Source organism: Aphelocoma coerulescens, chromosome 2 (assembly GCF_041296385.1).
Source record: "Aphelocoma coerulescens isolate FSJ_1873_10779 chromosome 2, UR_Acoe_1.0, whole genome shotgun sequence".
Taxonomy (NCBI): Eukaryota; Metazoa; Chordata; class Aves; order Passeriformes; family Corvidae; genus Aphelocoma; species Aphelocoma coerulescens.
Genome location: NC_091015.1, coordinates 126,527,633 through 126,546,651, shown reverse-complemented (window position 1 = coordinate 126,546,651; position 19,019 = coordinate 126,527,633).

Sequence of the window (19,019 nt, the reverse complement as noted above, 5' to 3'; positions counted from 1 at the left end):
CTTTTTACATAGATTTGGATCCAGTTTACTAAAAATGTAGATTTTGGTGAAATATCCTTTTTGTTTGTTTTAACTATGACTAAAACCAGTAATCATCCATAAATTTACACCATGAAATAGGACTTTAAATATTTCCTTATCCTTATTAGAGGGTTTTCTGAAACCATTGACTTCAAGTGGTTGTGTCTTATACTTGTTAAAAAAGATAATATTTCTTGCACATAGCTGAGAACTTTCTGCTTGACTAATGCTTGCATTGACCTATTTTGTTATTAAACTTTACTGCAGACATTAGAACTTGAAACTCTGTGACCTTTCTTCCAACACATGGTGTCTATGCAAACAGGTATTTGTATGAATACTTTTCTTTTTCTATGTTTCTCTGGGAAGAAAATACTATTTAAACACAGAATGAAAGAAATCCAAAGGAAGAAGTGAGAATGCTTAAGATGCTTATTGTCGTACATAAGATTAAATATCACTCTTTTCTTGCTTGTGGGAAGTTCAGTGTTAAGCAGGAAGGGGCAGGTGTCCTTATAATCTAACTGACTACTTATTTAACCAATTTTTAGATGAGAAAATGGGTACCCAAAATATTGTTTAGTTAGAACAACTTTATAAATTGTTCCTAACTACTTTTTTTTGTAATGTTATTGCTTACAAATTGTTCAGAAGCAGATCTTTGATCTCTGTCCTATATAGTAATATAATCTCTTGAAATTAAATTATTTCATTTACTATGAAGCATAAGTATGAAATGTAACTAAGAACTAAACATTGGAGATGAACGTTGGAGGTTTAAAAAAGATTATTTAATTTGCTGCCATTCAGCAGCAAAGAAGAGACATAAAATCAAGTGGAAAAATAAGTCAAGCTAATTTATTTCTGTATAAGACTGTCTACACCTTGGGCAATCAGTGACTCAGTAGGAGAAGCTGAACATTGAGCAGGGAATTGACTAATGGAGTGAGACAAAACAAAACGTCTCCAGGAAACTCTTAGTTCAGCATATTGGCTTTGCAGTAGATAGTTACTATGTAAAATTCAAAATATGCACTGAAGATATTTTATTTACTCTCAAAGTCTATAAATTCTTTTTTGATTTTTAATCCCGTAGGTCACTTCCTTTATTAGCAGGACTCAGAACAGGAAGTACTTCAACCCTTTGGCCAGCAGCATTCACTATTTACTGTGTAGACACACAGTCCTTGATCAAAATGCCTGCTACAAGATTCACTCAAGAATCTCTTCTTAATTTCTCCCTTGACTTCTTTTTTATTCAACAAACTTTAAATCTCTCTGTTTCAAGATGCTTTCTCATTCAATAATGTGATCAGTTTTAGGAATGGTTCAAAAATGACTGTTTAAAATCTTTTCACTAAAGCATAAGAAGAGAGATTTGATGAGGAAGGATTCCGAACATCAACCATAAAGTGTAAAATAGGGTAAGGGGTTGCACTAACAGAGCAATGCCTGGGGTTAAAATCACATAATATCCTGATTCTTTCATTCCTTTTTTTTCTGTTAATGGGAATGGTGTAAGGCCTCTTTCTCTATCACTTAACTATTTCTAAGAAAAAATGAAAACAAACCCCAAATAATTCCTCTTCTTCATTGGTAACTATGAGGGGACTTTTGTTTAAGGAGGATTTTGATAGTACTTTTAGGGTGAATGAAGATACATTTATTGACAAATACATTAGACCCCCCCCCCAAAAACCAACACATCATATCATATCATATCATATCATATCATATCATCATATCATATCATAATCATATTATATCACGTATCTAGTACTTAATCACATAACATTCATCTTTTCCTAGGAGTTTTCTAAGTTTTGCAAACTTTTGTAGTTTTATGGGTTTACCTAATGAGATTTTGATGTAGTCTAACACATCTGAAGATCTGAGGGTCTGAAACTCTTAAGGTATTATGGTTATTTGATTTAATTTTCTGCAATAAAAATCACACAGAACCTTATCGTATAATTGCCACATGAAAAGCTCCTCACAAATGGTGACAATATATGTGTAACTGAGAATGTGACACCATGACAATAGCATTTGCATTTATAAATAAGGGTATAATTTTATTATCAGCCTTCTTTTTGTGAAAGAGCTGAAGCATCTTGTTTTCATTCTCTTTGCTCTTGAAAATGATGAGCATGTTTCCACCTTATGATGATTCTTTGTAGACAGTTTTTAAATTAAAAACCTGGTTTAATGGTTTAAGTCCATGCAACTGAGACTCGAGGAGCATAAAAGAAATTAAAGAGAAGATTTTTGTGCCATAACTTTCGAATGCAATGTGAAAAGAGGTTATGAGCCCCTCATGAATGAAGAAATGGGCAGATTCATTTGGTGCTAACACCATTCCTGGCTTATGCAAACCTCTTTTTCACAACAAATGATGCAATTTTAGCTTTTTACCAAACACTTACAGACTCTATCAATGTATTTTGTTTCTCATTGATGGGATATGGGGAAAAGCAATGCCATATGGGAAAGGACATGAAGAATTGATATTATCAATGAGGTCAACCATTTTCTGGATAGTTTGTCACATTACTTTTTTTCTTTTTTTAACGACTAAAACACCACTCTTCTGGCATCTACCCTGAAAACTGTAGCTGGCAATCTTGTGTGGAATAATTTCCCATTCATATTTCCTGCTCTGAAGATATTTATCTCAACAGGTCCATGTACTGAAGTACAACAGGGTGCTAATTTAAAAGCATTTGAGCGACACATGTTCAAAAAGCCTGGACTCAAACCTGAAAGGAATTTGATATGGCATTGGCATTCACAGACCTTGAGTTTACAACTAAGTGAAATTTAAAAACCAGTTGAAATATGCATTAATAGACACCTCTGCAAATGAGGCACAATAAGGGCACTATACAGCAGAAGCTATACCACTGGTAATTCCATAAAATTATATGTTATACCAGTATATGTGCAACGTTTCATTTAAGATATTAGCAAGCTACAGTATATCATCTGAAGATTTAGGATGTAGATTATGCTTCATGGTTAAAATTACTGACTTAACACACATCATTACTAACTCAAAATTTATGCCAGCATAATAATAAGCAAGAAAATCTGAAGATTTAAAAAGAATCAGGCCTAAATAATTTTTAATAATCAATATATAACTCAATAGAAATCATTATTCTAATTCTTTCTGCTATCATAGTAATATTTATGTATGAAATTTCCACTAGACACAAAAGAATATTAGCAACATAGTTAGACATTGATTATCTTAAATTTTTTCTCAGGTTTCAACAACATTTTGATAAATTCTTTATATTTAAATTTTTTTTAGGGCAGTAAATCTAATCAATTGACTAAAAAAAATTAATCCAGATATAATAACAAGGAAAAATAACATTACTCTAATTACAGCTTTTTTTATATCTAAAATATAAATGTTACAGCCCATTCTTTCTGTATTCTTTATTTAACTCTCCCTTAAACATCAAGTCCTATCAACTTGGATTAGAGCAATGAACATTTCATTTCCTGTCTCTGCTTGTGTAGTAGTTCAATTAACTGATAGCAGTGTGAGGTCTATTTAGGTGGTAAAAAATCCAAGTTTACATCCTGGATTGTAAGACGAAATGCTGTCCTCCTGCAATATTTAGACATCTACTTATTAAGATCATAGCTGCACTCCAGATATGCTTAACATCTTAGATTTCTGTACCTGAAGTAGCTCAACAGTGCCTTCTCTCAACTGTTTCTTTTTGAAATCTGTTTTCTGCCTCTCCAGGGATTCCACTACCCTAAAACCTGAACATTTTAATGTTTTAGAGCTCTTTTCAACTACACTGTGACATTTCAGTGATGTCTGAAACAAGCCCAAACTGCTATTATAACAAACCTTTCCTTAAGAAAATGAAAAAAGTGTAACCTTAGTGCACTATTCTAGTTTCTGCAGTTTCATCCTGGTTTTGTTAGTCAACAAACTGAGAAGGAATGTGAATTTAGATGGAACTTGTGAACCAAGGTACTTTTGCTGTTACAAATAAAAATTTCTTGTAACAAAAATAGTTAGCATTACCCTGATCTCCAGGCAATCTCTACTGTGGCCAGTTTATGACTGGTTTCCTTCTCACATAAGTTCTTCATAAGTCATTCTTCCCACTTAGGAAAACTGGGTCCTTTCCCTCCATCTATATTTGTGGGCCACAATAGTGTGCATAGTTCTGTCTAAAATTTTCTTGAAACTTGAACTGTAGTTACCTCTTGATACCTTAACATCATTAGTTTTTTGGCATAATCCATATACAGCTTTCTACTCTATTCATATTTTGGCTGTATTTACAGTACAGCTTTCTTTTCTGTGTTCTAGTAATTGTTTTGACTTACAAGAACCTGTGTACACAACAAAGGTACTCCATTTCATAGAATCATAGAGTGATTTGGATTGGAAAGGACCTTAGATATCATCTGGTTCCAATCCCCCTGCCATGGGCAGGGACATCTTCCACTAGACTATGTTGTGCAGAGCCCCATCCAACCTGACCTCAAATTCTTCTTTTTATTGCTGTTAGATGTTATTATGAGTACAATGAATTTGTTGAAGGTCTGGATTTTTTTTCTTTACTTTAAAGACCTGATTCCATAGGAGGCCCAGCAACTTAATGCACAGTGTTGCTGTCTTGCTTCAGTTATTTATGAGACTTTTTTTAGAAGTAATTTCCATATAATCCCCAGTACATTCACTATGGAAAACATGAAGCATAAGAAATTATTGTTTCCCTTTTTGTTCATTCCCAAACTGCCCAATGTGTTCCACTGTATACAATGCTATCAGGAAAAGAGCAAGCCCCACAAAATATCTGTAAATATAAAACTACAACCGCAAACTAGTAACAAAGAAACCACAGCCAGCATGCTGGAGCTGTTACTCAGTGCTCAAATTCCACTCATTACACACAGACAAAAGGTCTAATTTCCATTCATCAGGCATTCAAACTTCTCACTAGCAGGACCTTTGCATGAGTAAGAATGCAAGACAAGCAGCAGGAAACCCAAATTAAACTACAGTGCAAGCTCTTTACTAACACTCTGGCAACATCAATGAGAAATATTACCATATTGCCTTAGAATGGAAAATGGACCATAACAGCAGATGGAAATAATGTAAATGGGTGAACGTATGAAAGGAGCTGAGATTAAAAGTCATCCTGATTATCATTTTTAAAAAAGAACAATTGACTTCTGTGACATTATGAAATGTCATATAACCAGCTGTGTTGGGAGTTGTTTAGGAAAAAGATTACACATGAGATACTGCTTGGTTCATGTAAACTTTTTCCAAAACACTGAAATCAACTAAAAATGCTTACATATTTTTAGTGAAAAATTATAGACAAGTTCATATGAATGCATACATTTATATAAATTCCTGATGAAATCCCAGTGATCAATGTAGATCCGTGGAAATCCTGTATAATTCCTCTGCATTTGATTTCATGACCCTGTTTGTGAAAGTTCTTTAGTATAACAAGCAGTTGCCTATTTTTTCTAGATTTCACTTCAGGCTTTGTAATCATAATAAAATTGAAAACTCAGGGACTAATTAAAAAAGAAATAAAGACACAAGCTGGAATCAACAAAGTCTATTGTACATCTGCCTTGTAATAATAACTTATTAAAAGAAATTTAGTCAGTGGTACTGATGAGGACATTAATGGGGAAAGATAAATGTTGTAGCATCTTCAGAACTACTAGGTCACATCCAGTCAAATGGACAGGTTTTCCTTGTTAGGAAAACTAAATGTTGACTCTAGCATGATTCCTTTCCCATTTGAAAAAGAAATTCAAGTTCATTGTATGTAGGTATTTTACTTGTTGTGACCAAACCAAAAAGATGAATTAATTTAATTTATTTTGTTATAAATTCCCTTGGAAAATGTGGTCAGAAAAAAATTTAAAAATCTTAATTTCTCATTTACATGAATCCAAATTTTTAGTTGGTTTGGGTTTTTTTTAATTACTAGCTAAGAAAATATTCTTTCTTTTATTATTTTCTCTAGAACAATTCAGAGAGTTTTGCTGTAGAAGATAGATGGTGTAGGCACAGACCACATCAGCTGTAATATTGCTATTGTTTCCATTATCCATCACAGAAGTCCTTTCCATGGATATTAGGCAGCATTTCTTTACTGAGAGGTTGGTTATACAGTGGAACAGACTTTCTAGGAAGGTGATTGATGCACCAAGCCTGTCAGTGTTTAAGAGACATTTGGATAATATCCCTAATAATGTGCTTAAAATTTTGTTCAGCCCTAAGGGTCAGGCAGTTGGACGAAGTGGTCATTGTAAGTCTTGTCCAATTTATATATGTTCTCCTCTCCTCTCCTTTCCTCTTTTCTTTTCTCCAACCTACCCAAAGGTAAGAGCACAGACCAGACTTCTTTTTGGGCTTACACAAAATACGTCCATCTTTAAATGCAAAAATAACTTTAAAATACTCTAAAATTTAAGCCTTTGTATACCCAGGAAATGTTAAAAATTTGACAGAAATTAGTTGAAATTACGTAAATGAGCACCATACATACACATACATAAACATGTAATATAATATCTTCTATATCATGTATTTGTAATCATTTAAATATTTGTTTGCCTTTAACTTGGAACTGATTAGCTTCTACTATTGGACAGAAAGCTCCTATTTAAGCATTGCGTATGTAACCAGTATATATGAACTAGTATGATTTATCTCATTCAGTTTTGTAGGTTAAATTAATCAGTTATCAAGGTAAGCTAAAAGGGTGTCTAGGCTTGTGGGAGCTAGAATATTATAGGCAGGGAATGCTTTCCTTTGAAACTATTTAATTTTCATGGAAAGCATTACATTTTAATCAAGAAAGAAGTAGAGGAACACTATTAATTTTCCCTGTCTCTTTTCTTATTTGCCTCTGTTTCGTGAGCTCTTTTACTCAGAGTTCGGATTGAAATGCAGGAGATGCAGAGTTGTTCTTCAGACTCAGAGTTTATTATACCTTATCTAATGCACAGCTACACAGAATGTGCCTCTAAGTTAACAAGGGGAAAATGGCCCCCGAGTGCTACCTTTCAAGGTCTTTTAAAGTCCAATCTATCCAATTATGGAATGCCAACTAATTTATTTTTACTTGTAATCCAGTAACTAAACATTCATGTTCTGCACTGCACATTTTTTGAAGCAATACCAAAACACCCACATTTGTGAAGAAGAAGGAGGAAAGAAGAAGAACTAACATACACCAAAATCCTCCATCTTGTTTCATATATCCCAGAAACCTAAATTTTCTACATCTCTACATATTAAAGTGATATAACTTTTATTACACAGCAACAATCTCAGTGCTGTTACATAATTTGGGAAGCCTTTCCCAAGGCCTCAGGTCAAATGCATTGTGCTTTTGAGGATCATTGCCTGTCAGCACTGAAAGACTGAAATTCCCTGAACTCAGGGTTCCAACAGAACACCAATGTGGTTCTCCTTCCCTCTGGAGTATAGGACATCTGCAGCTCAGTTCTGCAGCAATACATTTGGGACATGCAAATCTTTCCCTGGAGGGGAAATCAGAGAAGCTTGTATTCAGCTTCTAGTGTCCAGTTAATTCTGGTTTGTTTCAGTGTGTTCCCCACTCAAATTTCTGAAATGATGTAAAAGAAAAATGCTGTGTAATCTTCCAAGTCTAGATTTAAACGTTAAATATATTCAGCCATATGGAGTATTTTATTTTTGCCTTCTTATAAATGCATTTTTTATATTCTACAAGCAGCGTGAGAGTGGGAAACACTGAAATTACTGAAGTTTACCTCTCTTTCTTTTGAGAAGGTTATTCTGGGAGGTATTAAAGAGCACCTGAAAGACAACACAGTCATTGGTCACAGCCAGCATAGCTTTGTGAGACAGAAGTCCTGTTTTAGCAAACCTGATTTCGTTTTATGACCGGGTAACCCACCTAGTTGATCAAAGGAAGTCTGTTGATGTAATCTTTTTGGGTTTCAGTTAAGCTTTCCATACTGTCACTCACAGGATCCTTCTGAACAAAATATCCAGCACAAAGCTAGATAAACACAGCATGTGATTGGTGGGCAACTGGCTCATGGGTTGGGAACAAAGGGTTACAGTAAATGGGGTCACATCAGACTGGTGACCTGTCACTAGTGGGGTTGCACAAGGCTCCATTCTCAGCCCTGTGTTCTTCAACATCTTCATCAACAACTTGGATGCAGGACTGGAAGGGATAGTAAGAAAATAAAGAAAATACAAAATTGAGAGGAGCTGTTGACTCCCTCAAGGGCAGGGAGGCCCTGCAGAGAGACCTCAACAAATCAGAGCACTGGGAAAACACCAACTATATGAAGTTTAACAAGAGAAGTATTGGATTCTGCACCTGAGATGGGGCAGCCCTGGATGTATAGACAGACTGGGAAATAAGAGGCTGGGGAGCAGCTCTGCAGAAAGGGACCTGGAGGTCCTGGCAAGTTGAACATGGGTCAGCAGTGCCCTGGCAGCCAGCAGGGCCAGCCCTGTCCTGGGGGGCATCAGGCACAGCATTGCCAGCCTGACAAGGGAGGGGATTGTCCTGCTCTGCTCTGCACTAGGCTGGCCTCACGTCGAGTATTGTGTGCAGTTTTGGGCACTACAATATAAAAAAGATATTAAACTATTAGAGAGCATCCAAACATGGCAACAAAGATGATGAAGGGCCTTGAGGGGAAGCTGTATGAGGAGTGGTTGAGGTCACTTGGTCTGCTCAGCCTGGAGAAGAGGAGACTGAAGGGAGTCCTCATTGCAGTCTGAAACATCCTTGTGAGGGGAAGAGGAGGACCAGACACTGATCTCTTCTCTCTGGTGATCAGTAACAGGACCTGAGGGAATGGCCTGAAGCTGTGTCAGGGGAGGTTTAGGGTTGGATATTAAAAACTTCAGAAAAAGTTTCTTCACCCAGAGGGTTGTTGAGCACTGGAACAGGCTCCCCAGGGGAGTGGTCAATGCACCAAACCTGACAGAGTTCAAGTGTTTGGACAATACTCTTGGGAACAGGGTGGGATTCTTGGAGATGGTGCTGTGCAGGGCTAGGAGTTGGACTAATGATCCTTGAGGGTCCCTTCCAATTCAACTTATTCTGTGACTCTGTAATTCTGTGATACCTCTTATTACTGCACTCATAAACTGGTTTGTTCTTCATCAGTATTACTTGCTACCCAGGTTTTCTTTCGTTCATTTGCTGTCCAATTTGAGGTGCAAAATTATGTCAGTTTTAGTCAGAGTTATCAATACAGCTCCCTTAAAACACTTGTTACCACTTAACAACACAAATAGCTCTCATATATCCACAGTTAAATAAGGATAAATTTAAAAGTATTACCCAACATATTGGTACATTTGCCCCTGAATACTGGAAGGATCTTTTTTTGTTATTTGTTAAAATTGCATAGTTTCTTATCTCATGCTCTTATTGTATGCAGCAAACAAATATTCCCTGAGGTGCCGGGAAGAGTGGTGGATGATGAGATTGTTTGTGTTTTCAAACCATGGCATGTAAGTAGTGATATTATCAGATCCTTAGAAGTATTTTCTTATTAAACAAATCTCTGTACCTTCATGTGAGATAGCAGAATGTTTTGATACTTTTCTGTCAGCTTAATATTAAAGATTAGCATCTAACATGCCATGTCACGTTCTTCTACCTGCCTTTCCTACTGATTTTGAATCAATGAGGCTTCATTTCTAATTCTTGGTAAATATTTTATAAAAATATACACAGACAATTTTGCAGTGCAATTCATAGAATCAACTCCTAAGTGGGTTGATCAGATATACTGCCTTGGAAAGATACTCTGCTTCTTGTTTGTTATTGAGCTAGAATAAATGGATAGGAAACCTGTACTGCTCCACTGAGCACATACAATTGAAGGGAAAGCTTTCTTTTGAAATTGTGTAATATTTTGTAAATTCAGACTTGCTTCAGAAGTTAGGAGAATTGACTTTGACTCTGAAGAAACTGAAAGAATTCCAAAGGCTAGTTCAGTAATAACACTCTATGCCAAAGTTGATGATTTCTGAAAGCATACTTTGGCTTAGATACCTCTCACTGCACAACTGGTTAATATTTCTATACTACAACACTTGCTAAGGCTTAGCATAATTCATTCACAAACTATAGGTAAATGCACAGAAATTTTAAGTATAGGAGATTAATCTTTACAGAGTAAGAGTTATTTTCTCCTAAAATAATTACGACATTAATTCAACCAAAATGTACAGAAGTTATTATTGAAGATTAGTATGTTAACAACATATTCAGAATATCCAATAGAATTCCTGTTCAGTCTTACATTTTCTTCTGTGTAGAAAGTTAAGTAAATTCCTTCTCCGTCCTTTACCATTTTCTTGGTTTTTTCTTCTTTTTTTGGCAGGGAGAGTGTGAAAGGAAAGGGTAAGTTACCATTTGGAAAAAAAGAGCATGAGATTTGAATATAAAATCTCTCAGTTTTATGAAATTCAAAGCACAACCAAAAAGAATATTCCATCTTTGGTATTGCTACCAATCCAGACTGCAGTCAGTCGTAAGTTATTTTCTTTTGGTCTCTGATTTTGACTCCTATTTAAATTAGTTATTCAAAACAAAAATTCTCTGTGAAGAGGTTATTTACTAAGAGCTATATTCATCCAAGATTAATTAACTTCATACTTTTGAGTAAATGAAGAAGAATATCAGTTTGGTCTTCATTTTCAGATTTTTTTTAATGTTGGTGTCACCAGCATCATTTACATGTGTTTACACTGTGTTACTCGTAAAAAAACCTGCCCTACTATTGTAGTTTATTTGCCTTTCGGCAAAGTCAAATGCAGTTTGGATTTGCAAGTAACATCAAATTCAAAAGCAACATCTACTATTAACTGAAATAATGTTTTCCCATTATTTACAACCTACACCAGATATACAAAGTGAAAAATAAAGACGTTGTGTCATTTTGGAAGTACATTTAACTTTGGTTATGAGCATATATACAAATTTAAGTCTTTGTTTTTGTATATCTCTATAGATATGGAGGGAAATATGTATCTATACATATAGCCTGTATCTGTCCATAAAGCCATAAGCTTACATTTTCCCTGGAGCAGATAATATTGTTCTCAGTTCAACTGACCTAATTTTCTTTCAGCAGAGATGAACCTCTTTGCAATTAGCACTGAGAAGAAGGTTTTTCAGAGATAAAATAGGCGTCTAACTTGTTCTTTGAGTCCATGAAAAAAATGGTAGGGTACATTATTTCTGTACTGAACTCCATTTGGGTTGATTTTCAGCACTGATTTCAGTAAGTTTTTTTATGAACCCAGAAAACATGTCCTACTTTCCACTGTTTGCATAGGGTAATAGCATTTCCAGCAAAAATGGGATAGTGCTTGTGCACAGGGCAAATTTTACTTTGGCATAAATTGGCAGAAATCCATCAGCCTTTAATATTTATGATTACCATCTCAGTGTAGTCCAGTGTTGTCAAACAGGAGATGGGGGAAATTAATTATTAAACTGAGCAATAAATAAAAATGGTAATTTTTTATTAGTAATCAAATTAACAGGAAGGATTAATCCTGCCATATGAACATTTGGATACCTGAGGGGAAAGAAGAATTTTCAATTAATATCACGTTCCCTTGACATAACAATTTCAGGGAAGAAAGGGAGGAGGTTTCTTCTAATTAATCAAATATACCAAAACAGAATTATAAAGATTACTTTTTTTTTTTAATTTGTGCCTTGCTCTCTGCAGTGGAGAGCCTCCTTTTGCACACATTGCTGTTCATGTTCCATTCTGAAGAGTTCTAGTCTATAAAATGCATTTTGTTTCTTGCAAGTAACAAAAAAATCTGTTATTGGCTATGACAGAGTAGGTTAATATTCTTCTTCTGAAAAAAAAATGTTTTTTCTTTTCAGTCACAGAATATACCTTTTACTTCCTTCAACAGATATCTTTGGCCCTGACATAGAAAAAACTCATCTGAAGAAGAAAACTAAAGGTGCAGAAAGAAATTGAGACCCTTGAACCCCGGCATAGACTTCAATCCCAGCTGTGAACACTGACTGTAGCATTTAAAATGCTGTCCTGCCACATTTATTGTTTTTTATCTGTCTGCAACCATATTAAATTCAATCATCTAAATATGGCATGTGTTACATTGGCTAACTGATATACAAGGTGATACATTTTCTTTCAGGTTGTAAGTCACAATGCAGAAGAATACTGGTAACAGCACCACTTAAAACTTTTTTTTTTTCCAGATAAGTAACACACAACTTTGGAAAGAAAAACACTAGCTCTGTAAGTTATGAAATTAACAGTAGAGCAGAACAGACTCCCCTCCTCTGTTAAGCTGACATTGGATGAAATTGAAGAATGAACTAATTTCTCTGAAAATCAGAACAGCTTTCTTTTTTGTGCTCGATAGGAAGAATATAAAATATGATTAAAAATACAGAAATAGTGACCATTATAATGATATTTGTCAATGATAAATATCATTGATATTTAAAATATCTAAATTCAGCCTTATTTAGATATATCTGTGATAGATGTTATGAATGCATGCATACAAAGTTTTGAAAATGTAATTTTAAAAGTGAAAAAATGCAGTTTCCATAAAGATAAATAAAGGACCTCCATTTGTCCAATCTGCTATGATATGATTATTCATTTAGTGAAAATAGTCCTATAAAAACAGAGTGGAACCAATGATTGTTAAAAAAAAGCAGTAGATACTTTCTTTTTCTTGGCTAGAATTCTGAACCAAACTGGTTGGTTGGTTGGTTTGGTTGTTTTTTTGCTTTTTCTCTGAGATTACATACAGATTTTCATCATTTAAAAACCATTTTACATTATAAAATGGAACACTTTCCGCACAGCTTGGAACAGAGGAAAAGATCAAATGCTAAATTCTTCCTGCTGTGAGGCATTCTTGAAGGCTGAATTTCAACCTTCTGATCAGCTTCATGCAGGCACATGAGAGAAAGATTGAGAAGAGAGGTGTTTGAGGGGCAATATCTGAAACAAACACTTGAAAAAATGTGGGCTGCAGAAGTTAATTATTTTCATGTTTTGCTCTGTGTATGCTTACCATTTTTATTGACTTTTATTTTAAGCATGAATAATAACTGTCTTGCAAGTTCTCTAGAAGCTTGACTAGCTATAGATAAGGTTTAATTTTACTGCTTTTGAGGAGTAGAAAGAATAAAATAATTTTCAACATAAGGCGTCGCAGGAAAATATCTTTTATTAGAGAGGTTGACAGTGAAAGTAGAATTTAGCAAGAAGCATTATCTAAATTACTTTCAGCAGCTATTTGTACTGCACTGTTTACTACAGTGCTTAGTGACTGCAGTTGATTGAGACTTAATTATGTTGCTAAAATAATTATAGCAATGACCCAAATCACAAGTATCTTGTGCCTAATACTCACTCTCATTTTCAGCACAGTCTGAAAATCAACTCCATTATAGTTTAGCACTTCTTTAGAAAGGCCGGTAAGAAGGGTTAAGAAGATAACCCTGAAAAAAAGCCTGAAGATTACTGATGATTCAAGATTTCAGGGTAATATTTTCAATAATGAATAACTGATGTCAAACAAATTCTGTCTTTAAATGCATATTTGTGAAATAAATGATGCACAGAAATCTTCTTTAAGCATAAAAAATTGTAAACAGACATAAATTTAAAAATCTGATGAGACCTGTTGAAAGGCACTTGTCTTCCATTTTCTATTTGCACTCACATTTCCTAGCAGTAAGCCTAAAAAGAATCAGAAGAACAGTAACTTAATTTTACCTGAAAAAAAATTGACAAGAAAAATTAACTGAGTGCGGCAGGGTTTTTCATTTTCTGGGTGTTTTTGCCCTTCCTCAGTCTGCATAGGGTCTAAAAGAACAGACTTTGTACCACATTTCAGTCCCAAGGAGAAGTAAATAGAGTCCTTCACCATTGCTGTAACCGTTAGCTTTATTTAATGAAAACAACCGCAAAAATGATGGTGCCGAATTTTTTTCTTTCTGACAACCTTTCTTTTCATTGCCAGACATAGAAAATGCCATGATCTATCTGAAATGATCAGCAGCTGAATACTAGAGGCTTACTGCCTGAGTTACCCATAGATCTTCTGTTTTTTCTATAGTAATACAATAAATATAGACATATAGTGTGTCTGTGTATAACTGGAAGTCACGCAGACCACTACAAAGAGAGAAACCGTCTGATTTCTTATCTCTTTTAGTGTAATACTACCACTGCAATGTGCTTTTAATGGATCTCAGATTATGGCATCAGTGTTACACAGTGTCTTGAAAGCTGCATTGCTGTCAAGTAGCCCATAATCAACTGCCACTGAAGGCAGTGGGAGCTGGAGGGCTTGCAAGAGGGTGGAGGAAAAAACAGGTGGACTCAGACTGGAGGCAGCCAATAGCCAGTCACATAATGAACAGCTCTCTTGCTGTCTCCATGTCCCAGTTTTTTAGCCATTGGACTATAATATTAATTTCTTCCTTCCTCATGCGGTACACAATTGTGTTGCCCAATATTTACAATGTGTCTCCCAGGCAAGCTGCCTCAGTACCTGCAAAAATAAAGCATTCATGATAAAAAACTTCTGTTAATGTTTTGTTCCCAGCCTAGAGTTGGACTCATGACACAAACTCTTAAATCACCCTTTTCTTATAATTACACTGATTCCTCTTATGCCAGAGAATATGGGACATGGTCTATGGTGACTGGTTCAGTATTCCTAGTCCCTGACAATTTTTTATGCTATCTGCAGCTAACACATTGCACAAGCACTGGTGAGCCACTGTCAGTGGAGATGTTAGGTACTGAGATGGGTGGAGTTTTCCACAAGGTTTGATGTCTTGGAAAATCAAGGTGGTGCCTTACTCAAATTATGTTAGGGCAAGTCCTACTCAAATGGGAATTAGAGCAAGAGCTATAGTTAAGCTGAGAAAAGCAGCCAGGTGCTTAGAAGCTCAGAAGACAAGGGGCTAATGTGTCTGTCTCAAACACCAGTAGCTGGATAGCCATGGATTGCTAAACAAGGATTGCTGGCAAGAGCACTGTGTGAGAGAAAGAACAGGATGTTGCTGGAGAAGGGGACCATACAGAGGTAGGGCAGCATTTTTCTGGCTCTTGGAGACAAGCACAGCACTGTACAGTGCAAGTGCAGGGGTGAAGTTGAGAAGTGGGTATAGACTGTAGAGCAAAGACAAACTCATTATGAGGTATCAAGACCACCAAAGACCCTCATAGCGCTCTGACCCATTTCCAGAAAGGCCTGTAAGAATGAAGTGTGAATGATAACTAACCTGCATAGAAAGCAAGAAACATAGCTCCAGGGCAGGGGAGACTTGTCTGTAAAAAGGCACACCCATGAAACCCAGGTGGCACCCTCAGACCCTTGACTCCCCATCAGCTTGAATGACACTGGAGCCAGGAATGGCAATCCTTCTTTCTTCCTTCCTTCCTTTCTTCCTTTCATCTTCTCTTTCTCTGTCCTCTTTTCTCTCTCCTCTTTCACCCTACCCCTTACTCAAAACCCACTGCCATGTGCTCCTATTAGAAGATAAGGGAATAGGTGATACCAATTTCATCCTTTTATTCTAGGGCTCCCTACTATGGCTAGCAGCAACATAACCCCTACTTGCCAGGGTGTCTTGCTCTAATTAATTCACTTCACTTCTGAAGAAATGCTGTCTGACACTTTTTAAATTTATATTTATAATAAATTTAGGAGAATAAGAGTCACTGAATTTAGGAGAATAAGAGGTTCAGGGAAGGGAAGGAAAAAATTTGTGAGCCTTATGAAAGAGAGGACAAATAAAGGTCTTAAAAGCAAGAAGAAATCAATGACAAAGCTTCATAAGTGATGACATGTCAAAATATGTCCTCATTTAGAATATGGGACTAAATTCAAAGTAAATTAAAAGTACAAATTTAATCTGTGATATTATATACTTTGACAGAAATTAATTTTCAAGACCTTTAATGCATACTCTATCATTTTTAGAGGCATCTCTGTAAATTTAATCTCATGTTCTCAGATAACTGTACAGAAATTGCTACTGATGGAGTTACCTCTTCATTAGTGTTAGTCTCATTCCCAAACGTCATTTCTCTCTAAGTGAAAAAAGAAATATTTTTCAAGGTAGCAATATCTCCTGCATAAACAGCATTTGATTACCATTTTATGATGATATTTCAGGAAGAAAAAAAAGCCCACACAAAAGTTTTCCAAACCTTCACAACTTCTTTGTATTTATTCATAGGTAAAAATGTTTGTCTTTAAAAAACAGGGCAAATATGTTATTTTGCATGCTGTTGGAGTTGTATGATCCCAGTAGTTATAGATTTAATCTTTTGACAACCATTTTGTAACCAATCAACTGAAACAGTAACAAGGCAAAACAAAAGCTTTGTGCTTTAATTTCCCCCAGTTTAACACAGAAGGTATCTTCTGCTGGATTTACTCAGTGAATGGGGTTGATAAATAGATGCACGCGGATGCTCACAGCTCACAGCTATGAGGAAATTGAAGATGAGGTTGCCAAGTTACACTTTTTCAAGATACTGGGTTTGAATGGCGCATGATAACTATAGGCTACTTTGTTAAAGTTTGCTTTCATACATGATACAGCAGTAGAGACAGGCTATTTCAATTTAAACTATCCCAATACCTTAGAAGAACATTGTTTTTCACCTATTCCAGCAAAATGAGCAACTGCTGTTGATTTTATAGTAACATACAAAATATTAAGGCTTTGCCTTGTGTAAGCAAACTGCTTGGGAAGCATGCACTTACAAAATGTGAATGTAAAATTAATCTTCACCTGTATGTATATATAAAGGTTTCACTTCAAGCTAATAGTTTCTTTTACACCGTTGCTTGTTCAGGATGAATCAGAAATAAATTCATTTATGGAATGTACTTTTTGAGAAGAGGTCTTATTAAAATCAGACTAAAATAGTATGAAAGCTATTACTTTTCTATTTCAATTGCAAATACAGAGATAAATATTTTTAATGCATACGTTTTTTGGCTACCAAAACTGTTTAGACAACTTTGTAAGAATATCAATGGAGTAATAAATATGTAAAACCTCAGTGAAAGATTCCTTTTTGTGCATCATACTGTTCATGTTTTTATGTCCATGTGCTGCAGAATAGTTACAAAACCATTTTACGGAAGACTAATTGCAGACTGGGTTGATAAATCCCCACAGAATAAACTGTACTTTGTGACCTTACAGACTCAGGCTGTCCTTGATTATGGTAGGTCTCTGGTGACCTACTCTTTTTGTAGTTTATGTCCCTATTATTTTTTATGCTTTTATACGGTAATTTCTGCATTGTTTTATCCACTATTTGCTTAATCCTTGTTATCCTTACTTTCCTCATTAGTATAGTAGATTAGTAGTGTTACCAACACAGCTATCTCAATAAAGTGTCAAATTTCTTCTCCAACATTTTTCTTCAGCCTTGGCCTCCTATTATAACTCATTCAAAAAATTAGAGAAATGTTGTCACAGCATGCCCTCTACACAGGTGCCAAAACGAACTTTCAAGAAATCAGTCAACTGTTACTTGTAAAAGCATCATTTTGTAGAAACCAATGCTCAGATACCTTGGTTGAAGCAGTTTGCACAGAGGTGCCCACTGAGATGCCCCTTTTTGAATGAAGTTTAAACCCAGGCAGCTGCCTGGAATAGAAGCCACCAGATGGCAGCACGATTGGCAGCTTCCCCTTAAGAAAGGAGAGGCTCCGCTTCAGTGAGAAGTACCGGGTTAGAGACGCTCTTGTTCACCTTTACACACCAATAAACTTATCGGTTGCTTGTAGCTCTTTGCCTGGGATTGTTGCTGCATGCTCCTGCTTACAGCAGAAGGAAATCCTAATGTTTTTTATTGGAAAGTATGTCATGTGAGACTGCTTTTTCCAAAAGGACCAGTCCCTTGAGATTACTGTTTTACTGTATTTATCTTTCTTCTCTGAGACAGAAGAATTCTTAATATCTTATGCTGAATTTGGAAATTTTTTTTTCATCATTTAAAATTTAAAAAAAAAAAAAAAAAAAAAAAAAGAAAATATCCAGAGTTAATTTGATAAGAGCCCACAGAATATCCTCTATTTTTTTTTTACCTTTCTTTTTCTTAGAAATGCATGCAGAATTTTTGTCTTAAATAAGGCAGTTTTTTGTGTCAGAGCTCAAAGAACCATCTCAGCCTCAACTTGGTTGTCAATAGTTAAGAAGGTGTAAGGGATTATGAAGTGCTAGGGGAAGGTCTTCACACAGGTTCTCTGTGTGTTGTCCCAGTGCTCACTTTTAATAAATTCGCTCTCCTGGTGTTGCCAAATTTCTTTACAGAACTCGAGGATCACTGTTGATCTGTTCAGTTTTGTACACTAGCTTTGTGAAGAGTCTTCAGAAATTACCTGGATTGTGTTTCTTCACAGGCTGGGGACAGACAATGGCAAGCTATGGAGTAATTCAGCTTTAATGACTTGCATGTTAAGTGGCTGCATGGCTTTCACTAACCTTGCAAAATGGGCCTTGAGGAAAGCAAATATTAGTTGAAAATACAACATGTGTTTTCTGTAGTCTAGAAGAGTAAATTTATTTCTCTGAAAATATAGATAATCTTGAGAGATATTGTTATGTTTTAGTATGCTAATTTAAATTATTTGAGTTGCACTAGTGAAACCACTATTTTTTTCCTGTTAGACATATTTAAACACTTTAATTTTCTCTCTTATTTGTTTGCCTAGGCTCTGGCAGAAGTATTACCTGATGTTTAAAAGACAACAGTCATTGGCACAAAACAGAAAATGGAAAGCTAGATTTTTTTTCTCTATTCTCTTTAATGATGTCATCCTTTGGTATTGTGATTTCTTGGGATAGTTTCTCTTCCTTCACATTAAAAAAAATAATATCCTAAATATTATAACTACGTTTTTA